The sequence below is a fragment of the Grammomys surdaster genome, unplaced genomic scaffold, assembly GCF_004785775.1.
Source record: "Grammomys surdaster isolate TR1022 unplaced genomic scaffold, NIH_TR_1.0 187, whole genome shotgun sequence".
NCBI classification, from domain to species: domain Eukaryota; kingdom Metazoa; phylum Chordata; class Mammalia; order Rodentia; family Muridae; genus Grammomys; species Grammomys surdaster.
In genome coordinates, this window is record NW_021604632.1 from 4091237 (window position 1) to 4101545 (window position 10309).

Consider the following 10309-nt stretch of genomic DNA (forward strand, 5'->3'; position numbering starts at 1 on the left):
AACAAACAGTTTTAAGTTAAGGGCCAAGGTTTATTTGGTGTACAGGCATATTTTCTGAAGCAACCAGGGCCAGTACTTAGCATTACAATACACAGCAAAAGACCAAACCTCAACAGTCTAGTTAACAGTATTAAATAGAACAAGTCTACCACTTGTCACCCCACAAACATGTTTTAGGCCACACCTTCCGGCTCTTGTCCCTATAGGCTTGTGGCCATTTCTTGATACAAAATGCATCCATTGAGTCCACCTTCAGGGCTAAATGGCATCAAGTGGACTCTCTGACTGCCGACTTGAAGGGTCCTAATACCGTCTTATCACCTGATCACACCGATGGCTGTCAAGGTTGATGGAATTCACTTCTGGATTCATCATTCCCACCTGAGGGTGGTGCCAGAGGAAGACCCCTTGAAGACCCACTGACAGAGTAGTCAGTGAGACCTACTAAAGCTAAGACTGGCCAAATCTTGATTCTTTTCTGTTGAGTTTTCAAGTCCCTGTCTAGCCCCAATTATTATCACCTTAAGGTTTATGACTGGGAAGTACTGAACACTCATAACCAGGGTGCTCAGCGTACCCTAATGAGTCATCTAGCTTCTAAGCCCATCTCTGCGCATTATCAGAAACTATAGGGCCAGCCCCAGTGCCTCACTCTCCCGGGCCTCAGGAGCTAGAACTACTTAGTATAGCTATAGAGACTTGGAGTTTGAAAGGTTTCTATGGGATCTCTTTTTATGCATGTCCTGTGAATCACATGTGAGCAAAATGGTATCAGTGTAAAAACTGGGTTGTGAGACTTGGTCTTCCTGGTCCTGAGACAACGGTCCCTACGTCTCCATTACCACAGAGGCCGGTAGAATTTGCAAGGCTCCCAGTTACTGTGAGCCTGTAACCATACCTTAAAAACTTGGGATGTGTTCCCTCCAGGAGACATCTGGGACAAAGGACGGAACTGGGGTGTCAGAAAGTATCAGACAGGCTGAGACCTGGGACTGAGTTTAATATCCAAAGACAGCCCTTTAGGCTGTTCCCTAACCCACATAGGCCAAATAGGGAGCTTTTCATCCACTCACTACCTAGACCAAAACTAGAGTCTGTGCCCCTAGCAACCCCAGAACTGGAGGCTGACAGCCATAAATCAGGGCCTGAAGGTCAGATTCCTGTTTCAGAACTGTCACCCGTTGAAAAAGGACTTAAAGAACCCCTATTTGACACCCTGACTGCTACCTTTGCTTAACCTAAATGTGACTCATCCACAACTTACAAAAGATTGCTGGCTTTGCTTACGTTTAAGGCCCCCTTATTAAATGGGGATAGCAACTTTAGTCACTCTTGGGCCCAATAAAACCAACATCCAGCAGAATTCTTCACAAAAGATGGACAAAAACTGCCCACGGTCCTCATGCTTCCCTCATACTAGAGGATGTGCAAGGAACCAGAACATGCATCATCGATTCTGCACAGGCAAAGCTTGCTAGAACGCCCCGCTACTACTTGGTTGGCATGTACCTCTGGTATCACCGCTTGCCTATCTGCTGTTGGAGATTGGTTCTAATGCTTTGATTCAACTGGGAATTTGCATGTCCAGAGGCTGAAGGTCATTGTCCCCAACTGGTTCAATCAATCAATCAATCAATCAAGATCAATAAAGATGGCAACAGCCAATGGCTGGGCACTAGATGGGACACTTAGAGTTGCACAGGTAGGACACGGAGAGGAACAGAAAGAATCACCATGACTCAGGGTAGAAGGATGGGACACAGGATCGGCAGGAGATAAAGCCAACCAGCCATGTGAGATTTCAGGTAAGTGGCCACTGGCCACTTCCCCATTGGGCCTGGGATAGCAAGGGAAAGTTTATTGAGTGCCCAGCCTTTGAGACAGTCAAGGCATTTTAAAAATAAACTAATGTCTGTGTGTCTTTCATTCACAGATCCAAAGATAGCTTCTGGGCACAAAGTGGTGTAGCAAACACTCCTGCTACAATCTGCTCATCATTTTTCTTACCTCAGCCAAAAGGATAAAGACCTGGGACGCCTGCATTTCACAATCCAACGACAAGAGAACCAGACAGACTCTACAGCTGAAGTAACCCTACAGAACAGAAGATTAGAGTTGCCATTCAACAGAAAAGGGGACTCTGAAAGCGGGACTCTGCAGGGCTGTGGGAGAGGCTCGTTGTTTCTACATTAATCACTCTGGAGTCATCAGGGATGCTTGAGCCAAGGTCAAACAAAATCTAATATAGAGACAGCAAGAAAGACAATGGTCCTTTGAACTGTTTCAGAACGTGTTTAATTGGTCTCCCAGGCTAAAAAACTCTATTTATGGTCCTCGGTGGTCCTCTGACTCTTCTGTTTTCACTGCTCCTCATAGGCGTAGACTCAACACCCAGATTAACCTCATTCAAGAATGAAGAGAACACACTATAACCTTCTGCACTCAGAAGATGATCAACAATCTGACTGATTACTTACATAAAAACGGCTGTGGGGGGATGAGAGCTGACACCTGGCTGAGTGCTGCCCTCTTATGCCAGCCACCCATTTGCTAGGGCTTGAATATCATTTAAGGTCAAGCCGAGAACACAGATGTGTTCTGTTTCTTTTTTCCCCCCCAATTCCTTCCATGTTCCAACCACAGAAACCATGACTCATTTCTTACTCCCTGTTCCCAGAAACCTATTATTAAGAAGCCAACCTGCTATCGTTCCCTTTCCTGTAATATTAGATGGCCCACCGGCTTATGGTTTTGATCTGTCTTACACATGCTGAATGTGGATTTTGAGCTTAAAACCTGTTCAGTCAGAAGAGTCAGGTAGCAATATCAGCTCCCAAGTCCGTGCTGCATCCCTGGATGGTTTGTTGTTCAAATCAATAAAGTTGCTCTGGTTAAGAAAACTTGGTGTGTCCTGGAGTTTTTGCCAGACCCCACAACATATCCAGCATCTGAGACTTGTGATGACATCACCCAGGCTCCAAACTCACTCCTGCCCCTGCAGCTTTGCCACCTGCAGCTCACTCACGTAGTTCCTCTCTCGGACCAGCTCAACTCCATGCATACAACTTTTTCCAGCTGGACTCCCTCAGTCCTGCCATCTCCACCATCCTGGGATCTTCACTGCAGCTTAGACTTCCCCTCTGTGTGCCAGGGGGTGCAATAAACAAGCTGCCAACATGACTGCACCGTTATCAGGGGGAAAGTTTTTATTGTGCATAAGAGAGAAAATATACAGAGGCATCTGGAGGAGTCCAGAGCAGAGAGAAAGAGAAACAGACTGGACACGGACAGGGCTATCTGTGGGAGAAGAAGAAACAGCAAGGGATAGAGAACAGAGAGAATATAATGAGAAAAGCAGGGGTAGGGGGAATCCTGCCATCATAAAGTGAAGAAAGAGCTGAGGTTGCAGAGGTAGAACTGACAAACCATGGAGGGCTGGTTGCACATACCCATTCACAAGTAAAACTCAGCCTGGGCACCTAGACATGCCCCAGTGCCTCAGCTGAGCACTAAAACCACTCCCAGCACTGTGTCTGGGTGGAGGGGAACCTGGGACAGTGAGAAGGGTGAGGAGAACCTGGGATGGTGAGAAGGGTGAGAATACTAACATGGACTGTGCAGCATATAACAGGAACTTGTTATAGATTCTGAGGGGGCCTGGAGGCCACCAAGGGCTTTGATAAGCTGACAGGTGCCACAGGTAGCCATATGTCCCTTTTGCCATAGGGAGGAGAAATTACTTTTGGCAGATGGGAACTAGTTTCACAAGTTTCTGAGAAATATTGACTTTTATCTAACTGGACTATAGAAATCCTCCTATAGTCCAGGCTGAGCTCATTTTTGGCTATTTGGACGATCTTATAGAGTCTGAGGAGTTGGGAGTTTCCTTTGGACCCAACAACCTTCACCGCTCCCCAGAGTGGCCACTCTGCTTGGCCTCAGCAGCTTTCTACAAACTTGGCATGAGCCTCCTTGAACCCTTGCATCTACTACCTATACCATGATGCCAAAACTCGCTTCCATCTGGAGATGTAACTTGGTCCCCTTGGGCCATTCTTGCGTTAGCCTGTCTGCTCTCCAAGCTTACCTGGAGGAAACACCTCCCCAGGTGGCGGTTTTCAAACAGAGGACACCTTTAAGGGCCTCTTCAATTTAGGCTTTCTCCTTTTAAGTGAATGTGCTTTGTTACAAATTTAGGGAGGGACTTTGTCCCAGAGCATCTTTCCTTTTGTCTGAGTGCAGAGCAGCTCTCCTTTAGAGGATGCTAGTCTGTAACAATTGCAGCTGTCTTCTCACATCTGCCTCGCAGCCTATAACTTTTAACTCCCTCCCTTCCCCACCAAACCACACAGCTTTATGCGCTCTCTCTTGCCCTCCCCCCCCTCTCCCTCTCCTGTCTCTCACAGTACTCTAGAATAAGAGCAGTGAGCAGTAACCTTTAGAAGACAGTATTATTGAACCCAGGTCCCCTGGAAGAGCAGCGTGTCTTCATCACTAATCCCCCTTTTCTGCCCCCATCTTGTCTTCGATGTCCACCACACAGATCAGTCCATCATTGTTGAATTCAGCCTCACTCAAATTCTTAGGAGATCGACAGAAAGCAGCCCAGTTCTCCACCAGAATAGGATATGAATGGCCTCTAGCCCCAGTTCAGAGAAGTTCTTGGCTCTCTCTCTGAAACCTCAGTAGCTAGCTGCCTTCACAATCTGTGTTTCTCTCCCTCTCTCTCTAAGATTTATTTTTATTTTTGTATATGTGTGTGAGTGTCTATGCCATCTATGTGTGGGTGCCTGAAGAGGCCAGAAGAGAGTGCTGGACTCCCTGGAGCTGGGGCCATAGGTGGTTGTGAGTCACCCAACATGGTTGCTAGTAACTGAACTGTATCCTCAGCAAAGGCTGGAAACACTCTGAACAGCTGAGCCATCTCTCCAGCTCCTTACATTTTTCTTGGTGTTATGGTCTTAACTCCCACCAAAATGGCCCACTATGTTCTAGTTACAGCATCTTAGGGGTTTTCTAACCCAATGTTCCAAACTCTTCCACATCCCTCCCAGAAACCAACTCCAAAGACCTAAGAACCACCTGATCCAGTTTTTCTTGCTTAAGGGTGAAGATTCAAAGCGTATGCCCGACAGTCCCCCAAAGATAAAGGAATACTGCTGGCTAAGCAACAGAAGACTAACAGCATCACACCCAGCTATGACACTCCTGACCTCACCCTAAAAACCTGCCAATCTTAAGTTATGCTACCTTTCTCCTTGGGACAGAAAAAGCAGAATGTGGAAGGAGGAACTGAGAAGACCACGACACAGGAAGTGCCACTGCAACCACCTGATCTCACAGGCCCTGGGGCACGTCTATCTCACCTGCCCTGATTGAATGTCTACAACTTGAGCAAGTAAGTATTTACCAAGTGTGGGTCTTTGCTGCTACACACCCATGTGTAGATCTGGAAAGAAAGGTTACTAATGGCCAAAAGCTCCCCCATAAAACTAAGAATCTGACATTTTCAGGCTACAAGCACTGATGCTATTAAGTTACTTGTTAAGATCACTAAAAAGACAGCTCTTTCACTAGCAAGGGAAAATACCTGGGCAGAGAAGGCCACCAAGTGGGCAACTTGGACAGCTGAACTGGATAGAATACTGAAAATATTATCTGTCATGACAGACCAGTCTCTGAGGCAAGATCCCTGCTTCCCACCATAACTCTGACCAAAACAAGTGGTTCTTAAAAGATAAAATACAAACGGCCAATGGAAAAATGTTCAACCTCACAGGCCATCATAGATACACAAATCAAAACTACACTGAGATGTCACTCCACCCTAGTGAGAACAGCAGTCGTTAAAAACAAACAAACAAAACTAGGAAATACTGGCAAGAACGTAGACAAGTGGAACCACCCGCTGCCGGTGGGAATGCACTAGTCCAGCCACTATGGAAGGCAGTATAGAGGTTTCTCCAGAGACTAGTGATAGATCTTCCATACGATTTGGTTACACTACTCCTAGATTTTTTACCTAAAGGTTCCTCGTATCACAGAGACACTTACACATGAATGGTTTTTTGGTTGTTTTTTTTTTTCTCCCCAGCATTATTTACAAACAGCTAAACTATGGAACCAAGGTGTGTAACATCGGAAGAGTGGATAAAGAAAACATGGCAGACACAATGGAATTCTTAACTTCTTCATGTGCATGTGTGCACATGTACACATGGAGGTCAGAGAACAACTTTCAGGAGTCAGTCCTCCAGTTCTCTCCTCCTACTTATAAAGGGCTCAAACTCAGATTTTCAATATTGGCTGGACATGCCTTTACACACGGAGCCTTCTTGCTAACCCCACAATGGATTTTTTTTCCAGCTATAAAGAAGAATGAAGTTATGTCATTTGCAGGAAAAGGGATGCAACTGGATATCATCATATTAAACAAATTACTCTCAAAAAGAAACATGTTTTCTCTGGCTTGTGGTTCCTAGATTTCTATATAGATGCATAAAATCATGTATAGAAGTGAAACTAGGAAGACAAAGGGACTAGCAGGAGGAGAGGGTTAGGCAGAGGCAACAGTATGATATATATTGTGTAAGGGACAGCGTGACAGAGTTCCTGCCTCTGGGTCATCACCAGGTTTTGGATCCCGTGTGCTGATGCTTGTGGTGGTTGCCCTGAAGCTGACTGCTGCTGTCTCTTTATTTTACTTTCAATTTCTTTCTGGGGAATATACCTCCCCCATTACTCAGAGCTAATCACTCCATAATAAATGAAACAGTTATGGTTTGTAGAGATGGGAGTGGCCATGGGGCTGTGGGAGATGAGGGACAAACAGGCCTTCTGCTTGAACCTTAGGGCCATGGGAAAGGATCTAGACAACATAACTACAGAGGCCATAAAAACCTAGATGGTCCTTTGTAAAAGCCACTCATTACGTGACTTGGCCTTAAACTTGGAATTATATGAGGAGACACATGTACCCTCTGGTCCAATGACTGCTGCATTAATTAGCCAGGGTGAACTTGGGGACATCACGGATAGAGAGTTAAAGTGTCTCAAGAAAAAAAGGTATGGATAGAAAAAGGAGGGATCTGTAAAAAAAAAACCAAGCAAATGACAGATGGGTTTATCTTATAGTAGAAGGCTTGTGTACGATTCAGAAGCAAATAGTATTAGAGTGAGAGTTTGACTTAATGGAGAAGGCTAGTGAATTAACTGTTTATGGAGAGATTGTCAAGCTTGAACATGAGGCCATGGAATTGCTAGCTAGGATAAGGAAAGAAAGATTAGAGAATTAAAAGATGATATGCAAGCATATAAGAAGTTGAGTGCCTCATTCTCCTTGCTACTTGAAGGATTGGAGAGGACAAGGCCTCGAGAGAGAGACTGGAGAGGGCTAGCTACTTTACTTGCAGAAAAATTTAAAACTTTGTAAGAAGTCATTTTAACCTCAGTAGTTTGTCTTCTTTCTGGTATCATATGAAAACAGCCACTGTAGTGACTGTCCACTGTACCAGGAAACTGCAAAAGCTATGCCCAGCTGCTCGTGAGTGAAGAACAGACTGTGTTCAAGCAATAAGGAAATATAAGAAATCTAAGAGCTGTGTGCCCTGCTGCCCGTGAAAAGCACACTGTGTTTAAGTGATAAGGAAATGTACTTTTTTTTGCTCTGTGTTTAGTTTTTATTTCAAAGAATCGGGGCTTGGGGGTAATGATTCGGGGATTATTGAAATTTATGTAACCACGGATATATATATTTTTTTTTAGAAATTGATTAACAGTGGTAAAAAGATCTAATGAATGTAACTTTGTAACTTTAGTAAATAAAAGGCTGGGTTGAGTTTCTTTGACCAGATCGAGCAACGAGAGAACACATGAACTGACAGCTTGCATCCACTACTGACTCAGATATTATTGAATCTACCACTCACCCCTTTCTGAGGACCATCCTCACACTGAGGCTGGACCTCGGCAATATACTTGTATGAAAACTTTAAGAAATAAATAAAAAGCACAACTCTAATCAGGAAAATAAGAGGTAAAGCTGGGCATGTACAGATTTCGAATTCGAGGCCAGCCTAGGCTACATGGCAAGCTCCAGGTGTACCCAAGCTACCTAGAAAAGCCAGTATTAGAAAAAAATGAAAATCTGTTCATACTGATGCTCAAATCGAAGTAACGGGATAGACGTGACATTTCCGTGACAGTACATCTGGAAACAACAGACACCGTGAACCAAGGAGGTCCCAGGAGCCCACTAAGCCGTCGTGGGGGCGTGGCTAGCCGACTGGGCCCCGCCCTCACACTCTCGTGGAGGGTCAAGCGCGCGGCCGCCAGGCTTCCGGACTCGCTCTCCCGCGGCCTGACCCCCGCGACGGCCAGCAGTGGCGCGTCTCCTGACAAAGGGAGGCTGGAACCCGGGAGCTGCCCGTCCTCCACCGACCCGACACGCGCCGACCGGGAGCACCCTATAGGAACTGACTCTCAGAAGAGCTCGAGGCCCGACTCTACGCCCAGGGGGTCGTCGCGGTCCGCAGGGCGCCGAAGTTGGGGCTCCCACCCCGGCGCAGACGCGACCCTCCTCCGGGGCCCGCGCATCCGGGCCTTGCAGACATACCTGGAGGGGTTTAGCCTCCACTCGCGGTTCCGGGTCACGAGGCTCGCGGAGAAGGGGGCTCTGTCACCCACTCGCGACTGCAGGTGGGGGAAGGGCGACCGCTAGCGCTTTTGCGCAAGCGTGCAGCTTGTGGAGAGGGCGGCAGTTCCCAGAGTCCTCGGAGCAGTGACGCGAGTTTTAGGACTACAATTCCCATAAGCCTCTGAGCCGCGCTGCTAGGAACTCTGGGAAGCCTACGCATTGTTAGTTGGGTAGGGACCGTTTTTTTTCCTGGGTTGTGGTGTCGTCTCAGATATGGTTGTGAGCTTTCATCTTTCTGTGCTGTTAAAAACTTGGACTTGGAAATTTGACGAGTAACTGATTAAAACTTTCAACAACAAAATATGTACGTTAAAGCAAATATCAACCTTAATCTCAACCACGTTGGAAACACACACGTTTCTGGGCGTGGTAGTGCACTCCTTTAATCCAAGCTAGTCGGGAAGTAGAAGTAGGCAGATCCCTGGGAATTGGAGGACATAATGACAGCCCAGCCAAGGCTACAAAGTGAGACCCTGTATTACACCCACCCAGACACACAAACCACTCCACCACCATTTTCCTTAACCTCTCGGCTCTACAGTTGTTTTTGGAAGCACTGGCACAAATAAGCCCACGTTGTTGGTTTTGAGACAGGGTCTTGTCACCAAGCCTAAGCTGGCTTCAACGAATGATTTTCGTGTTTCAGTGTTCGTTTCGGGGGAAGGGGAGGAAGCTAAGCAAACTCAACTTCAGATACAGAAGCGTAAAAATGAAAGCTTTATTTTCTGTATGGGGCAGCTAGTTCTGAACCTCGTCCCCGAGGGGAGACTGTACAGCGTTTTTTGTAGGATGGGCCCACAAAAGTGTGTGTGTGTGTGTGTGTGTGTAAGGGGTGGGGAGAGGCATTGACCAATCATATTTTGACACAAGGAGTTAAGGAAGTTAACATTAGTGACTGGGCCTTATCCTGGTCACCTGGTTTCAAGGTCCTGAGTCAGCTTTTGCAGTCAGGTCCCCTCCTGGACTCTGACCTGGAATTTAGAATGATAAGGGAACAAGGGAGTGGGCAAACAGCACGTAGTCACTTTAAATCATGACAGGAAATACACTTATTATTTGTGTGCCTTAGTTAGATAACAGAATAATGGCAACCTACCTTTTTTACATCCTTTACTGGTTAACACACAGACATGAAACACGAAGACGCAGGATAAGAGTTGGTTCTGGGGCCTGGGAACAAGATGGAACTTGTTCCTGAGATGGCTGGACTCATGAAATGTCCCCTAACAGGCGAACGGTACCATGCTCAGTATGATTTTATTTCAGTTTTGACCACGTCTATGAACACTGCATGTATATGGTGCATAGCCGTACATATAGGCGTAACACTGGAGCACATAAAATCTTAAGAACTTGTCGCTGATGATAATTTTAACACTGCATAAAGTATACACAAAACTTCTGGGGCATGGGGGCTAGGAAGGAAAGGGACAGGAGTTATCCCAGCACTCAGAAGTAGAACAACAGGATTAGGTGAAGGCCAATCTGGGCGATGGGAGACTGCCCCTCGCATAGAAAAGAAATGATTCCAGTTTGAGTGCAATAACCCTGTCATCGCAGCACTTGGGAGGCCGAGGCAGGGTTATTATTGCTGTGTGATACCAACCTGAGCTG

The 10309-nt window shown here is 46.2% G+C and overlaps 1 protein-coding gene across 3 annotated transcripts in view; it reads right to left on the minus strand.

The window, feature by feature from the left end:
- The window catches only part of Zfp1 (ZFP1 zinc finger protein), a 32378-nt gene extending 23595 nt beyond the window's left edge, over positions 1–8783 (minus strand). For 2 of the 3 annotated variants that reach the window (XM_028768657.1, XM_028768659.1), the window contains exon 1: positions 8615–8783. The gene's annotated coding sequence lies outside the window, so the exon portion shown is untranslated. Of the gene's footprint in view, positions 1–2007; positions 2032–8614 lie in introns of those variants that run through there. The other variant, XM_028768658.1, reaches the window with a different exon arrangement.
- Positions 8784–10309: the final 1526 nt, after the last annotated feature.